The sequence below is a fragment of the Arvicola amphibius genome, chromosome 3, assembly GCF_903992535.2.
Source record: "Arvicola amphibius chromosome 3, mArvAmp1.2, whole genome shotgun sequence".
In the NCBI taxonomy this organism is placed as follows: Eukaryota; Metazoa; Chordata; class Mammalia; order Rodentia; family Cricetidae; genus Arvicola; species Arvicola amphibius.
The window spans coordinates 77404921-77410659 of record NC_052049.1 but is presented as its reverse complement, the minus strand read 5'-3'; the positions used below and the strand labels follow the sequence as shown (position 1 = coordinate 77410659).

Genomic DNA, 5739 nt, shown 5'->3' with positions numbered 1-5739 from the left:
GAGAAGTAAATGATAAGATTTTCATTCTGTTCTTTAAGAACCGACCAGAAACTCAGAGAGGCCAAGAGACTTACTACAGAAATACAACTAATACGTGGCACTAAATCCATGGTTACACAGGTTCACCACGGTAGGTGATTTAATGTCCATAGTGACATTTAAGAGTGATTGAGGTGACTGAGTGGGTTAAGGTGTTTGATGACCTGCACACTTGTTAAAGCATAATAAAACAAGTTAGAAGAATGAAGGGGCTCTTCTAGTGGTTGTGGGGCCCACAGTGTATACAATCCATTACTTTTATATTTTTAATGAAGTTTTCATTTCAGTTAAGACTTCCACTTATTCATTTTTTTTTTTAGTACTCTGGGTCAGGAAACTGTTAGGAACTGATTTCTGTTTTTTCTTCTTCTTTGGTGCTGGGGATCGAACCCAGGACATCATAAATGCACGCTGGGCAGGCATTCTCTCATGGAGTCATCCCCAGAGCCTTATCTTCCTTAACTTTTTAAGGAACCAGTTCTAATTTTGATAAACATTATTTTAAAAATTTCTCTGTTTTGCTGATTGGAAGCTTCAGTTTTATTACCTCCTCCCTTGAAGAAAGATAAGCCAGGCAGTGAGCCTCAATTTATGATGTCAATATAATCTTCATCGAGCCTTGATAAGAGAAAGTGCATCAACAGCTCGTTACAGACTAGTCTGATTTGTGAGAGTGGATGCAGGAATCCTACTGTGTATTAGGTTTACAGAGCAGAGAGTGGAAAGTGGATTAAGAATCTAATGTATCATGACCAATTATAGTTAATTCTTTAGAATGCCAAAGGATAATTCTGCTTCAGAAAAATCCCAATGTTATTTTTTTTAAATGAAAGAAAAATATAATAAAGTCCTTTGTTTATTTATTTCCCACATGTACATTAGTGGAAAATTAGAACATAAAGAAGTGTACAGCCCCCTCCCCAGTTGTGTCCCACTGGCACATTGGAACCCTAAACAACTTTATCTGGGGATTGAACCAATGGCCTTGCCTGAGTTAGTAAGCGACCATTAAGCCACATTCCTGCCCAGAAAAGAACTTCTCTGATGTGGGAAACATTTGCTTTTTACCTGGAAAAACTCAAGCATCATTTATTTGCTTTACTGTTATGAACAATATAAAAATATTTCCTGCCATGAGATTTGATATCATGTTAAAAGCTTAGTTCACCATAACATATCAGAGAGAAAGAGAATAGTCAGGACTGTCATCTATGGGTGTCATGGTCACTGATGAGCAGAAGGAAGCAGCAAGTTCTTAGAAGTAATGACAGTTCCGTGTTGATTGCAAGATCAACGTACAAAAGTCAGTAACATGTCTCAATAGCAGCAATAAAGGAACAATCCAGACCCCTGCTCCACGCTATCCAGCCCCCTTGACTGAGTTCTTCAGTCACAGCGGAAGTGCCTCCAGCATGTTCGGTAAACTGCCATACAAAATGGAAGACATCAGGCTGGCTGCCTGGGGACAAAAGGCCCTGGACAAAGTCAAGAATGAGAAGCCAGGTTTGCTATGCTCGCATAGGTTGGCTGCCTACACATGACTGTAGAGACAGCTGTCCTCACTGAGACCCGTGGCCCTGGGTGCTGAGCTGCAGTGGTCCTGGTGCAACTTCTTCTCTCCTTAGGACTAGAGGCCAGCATTTCAGTGTATGCCTGGAGGGTGAGACAGATGAGGAGTACCCATGGTCCATTCAGCAGACATCCCACTTCAAGGATGGACCCCTCAATATGATTCTGGATGATGATGGTGACCTAACTAAATACCCAAATGAAAGAAAAATATAATAAAGTCCTTTGTTTATTTATTTTCCCACATTTACATTAGTAGAAAATTAGAATTTCCCCACACCCAAATACCCACAGATTCTGTCAGGCATCCGAGGCATCTCCAAGGAGACCATGACTGGGGTCCACAACCTCTACACGATGATGACCAGCGGGCTAATGAAGGTACCTGCCATCAACATCAATGATTCTGTCACTAACAGCAAGTTTGGCAACCTCTATGACTGCTGGGAGTCCCTCACAGATGGCATCAAATAGGTCATAGATGTGATCATTTCAGGCAAGGGGGTAGTGGGAACAGGCTCTGATGAAGTAGGCAAGGACTGCACCCAGGCCCTGAGGGGTTTCACTGAGATTGAACCCATCAATGTACTACTGCAAGCTGCCATGGAGGGCTATAAGGGGACAAGGCCTGTAAGGAGGGCAGCATCTTTGTCACTACCACATTCGTGTTGGTAGCATCCTTGGCTGGTACTTGAAGAGAAGGAGGATGCCATTGTATGTAACATTGCATACTTCAATGTGAAGTTGTTCAGTGAGAATGCTGTGGAGAAGGTGAACATCAAGCCCCAGGTGGACCACTACTGGCTAAGGAATGGGTATCAAATTATCCTGATGCCTAAAGGTGGACTGGTTTACCTAGGTTGTGCCATGGGCCGTCCTAGCTTTGTGATGAACAACTCCTTCACTGTGGACCCACCCAGATAAATATGCCACTGGGGTATCCTACTTACTTCGGCAAGCTGACTGAGAAGCAGACCCAGTATCTGGGCATGTCTAGTGATGGCCCCTTCAAGCCTTATCATACCGCTACTGAGAGACCGGGCTGCCCTTCACCTTCCAGCTGCCATCCTTGTTCCACGCCCTACCTCTCTTTCCCAAGAGCAAATGTCACCAACTTTGCAGTTGGTTTGTCAGTGTTCACTCTTCTGGGGCTGGTCACTCTGTCTTTGGTCTCTGTTGTATCCCTCATACTGTTCCAGATGAGGTGAGGGAAACTGGGGGTCTCCAATCAAGATAGAGGTACCTGGGAGCCACCCACAGGGGTCATGTACTCAGGAGTCTTGGAAGTCCTGAGGTTGGGTGTGGCTAGGGGTGGTCACAAGCCCATATTTACTATCCAGGCCCTCACTTGTCTTTAGATCCATGTGTTTGGTTTCTCTGCTGGGGACCTGAAAAGGAGCTCTTCCAAGGGCAGAGACCACTGGAGTTGGAGGGTCCTCAGAGCTTGGCTTATTTCCTCTTGGCCCATTTTTCAAATCTCACAATACTGTGGTTTGGTACTTTTGCTTCCTCTTTCACAGGAATTAGAATAAATTAAGAGTAACCAAGAAAGGAAAAGTAACAGCCAGAGACTGGAAGGGGCCAGAAAAACAAATAGGCAAAGGTCCTATATACCAATTTTATAATTGGTAGTTTTATCACACGCCTGGTCACAAAGGGATTAATTTGGTTTACAATGCTCATATAATGTTTAATGTTAGCAAAGGAAGGCTGATTAAATCAATATTCTGAAAGAGAGAGAAAGAGAGAGAGAAAGAGAGACAGAGAGAGAAAGAGGGAGAGAGAGAGAGAAAGAGAGAGAAAGAGAGAAAGGGAGAGAGAGAAAGAGAGAAAGGGAGAGAGAGAAAGAGAGAGACCAGAGAGTCGCCCTCTTTCTCTTCTCTCTCTCCCTCTCTATACCCCGCTCCCCCTTCTCTCTCTCCCTCTCTCCCTCTCCCCTCTCTCCCTCGCTCTCTCTCTCCCTCTCTCTCTAGCCTCCTCTCGAGAGAGGAAGCAATCATGAGTGCTACCCCAAAAAATAACTTAAAAACCTGCAAGATGGTGAGGATGCAATACAGAGATTCCCAGATCATCGCGGACATTCTGAAACTCTGCCCAAGTGCACAGAGAGCAAGCTGAAAGGTAGCAGTGGATAAGTTTCCTTATCATCAAGGACGTAGAACTTATTCTGTTCCCAGTGTAGCCATCCAGTGTCTCACAACCACTGTGGCTCCTGTGGGACCTGATGCCCTTTCTGACCTCCGTGGGCACCTGTGTACATGTGGCATGCATGTAATATACATATAAATGAAATGAACAAACCAACAAATATAACAAAGCTAAAACTGATAACTGTTCTCCCTTAATTAACTACCTACTTAAAATGTGTTGTGTATATGTATGCTATACACCATGGCACATGTGCAGAGGTTGGAGAATAACTTTTGAAAGTTGGCTTTCTTCTTTTCTACCATGTCGGCTCCAGGGGTGGAATGCAGGTGGTCAGGCTTGGTGGTAAGCACCTTTGCTTGCCGAGTTGCCTGTCTGGACCTCCCTCCGAAGCCAAGGCAGCTCTAACTAAAGAACTGGGAAGGTCTGAATGAATCCTACCTTGAGTGAGTTTGGTAGGTGACAGTGCCTTGTCTCCCCTTGTGGGAGCAGGAGAGGGGGCCAGATGCTCCTGACCCTCTGAAAGGGAAGATAATGGACAAAGCCTACTCTCTGTGGTTTTACGCTCTTGTGGTTAAATGTGACCTAAAAATATTAAATGGAAAAATTTGGAAAGAATGTTGAAGTTAAATGACTTTTATTACACCCTGTTGTTACAGTCATTCTACTCTAGAACTTACTGTTCTTTTGAAAAAGATTATTTATTTTTAATGATGTATATGAACATGTTTCTGAGTGTGTGTGTGTAAAATCCCAGTGTATGTTAGGGTTTAGGGCTATATACAGCCTTGGCTGTCTCCAGAGAATAAGGAGGAGATAAATGTGATCTCTTTACTAAAAAATCATTTATTATTTATTTTGTGTGTGATGTATGTGTGAGAGTGAATGTGCACGTGGAGGTCAGATGTCGCCTTTTTATACTTGACTAACATACTTTCCATTTACCCTCAAGTCTTGCCATAGGAGCACTGGGATTACAGACATGCACCACTAGTCCGTACTTATGTGGGCTCCAGGGCTGGGACTCAGGTTGTCAGGGTTACGAGGCGTGTGCTCTTTTTACACAGCGAGTTTCTGGGCCGAGGTGTAATAGGTGGTATGTGGGGCTAGTTCAGCAGAATTCCCTCCAGGGCAGCGTCACCCACACTTCCGCAAGCTGACTCTCTGCTCTGCAGCCCAGCTGTGGCTCTGTCACCAGGTCCCCCTGGGACCTCATATTCTGAGCCTGGTTGTCTTCTCTCTGATTCTGTGAAATCTCTAGTCATCTGGTCATTTTCTAAGAAATTTCACTTCTTCATTAAGCCAGAATCTGTTACTGTGTCTTGCAATCAGGAAATTGAAACTGGGAGAATAGGGGATGTAGCTCAGTTGGTGGAATGTTTGTCTAGCACGTATGGAACCTGGGTCCCATCTCCATGGTGGAATGTTTGTCTAGCATGGGAACCTGGGTCCCATCTCCATGGTGGAATGTTTGTCTAGCATGGGAACCTGGGTCCCGTCTCCATGGTGGAATGTTTGTCTAGCACTTACGGAACCTGGGTCCCATCTCCATGGTGGAATGTTTGTCTAGCATGGGAACCTGGGTCCCATCTCCATGGTGGAATGTTTGTCTAGCACGTATGGAACCTGGGTCCCATCTCCATGGTGGAATGTTTGTCTAGCATGGGAACCTGGGTCCCATCTCCATGGTGGAATGTTTGTCTAGCATGGGAACCTGGGTCCCATCTCCAGCGCCTCCTAAACCAGGTGCATGCAGTCACCAGTACCCTGGAATGGGAGAAAGAGGACCAGGAACTCAAGGTCCTCATTTCATAATGAGTTTGGGGCCAGCCCCATCTACTGAGACACTGCTTCAGTACCCAGCAGAAATACACACACCCCAAGCTTGGCCCTCACCACCATCAATGCCTGGGACAGTGAAACGTCCTTCTTCACCAAGTCTAAACTGACAAATCTTTGTGAAGATGACTTGGCAGAGGTAAC

The 5739-nt window shown here is 44.9% G+C and overlaps 1 pseudogene; it reads left to right on the top strand.

Moving 5' to 3' along the window:
* The first annotated feature begins 1451 nt into the window (after positions 1-1451).
* On the top strand, positions 1452-2816 carry LOC119809254 (annotated as a pseudogene).
* Positions 2817-5739: the final 2923 nt, after the last annotated feature.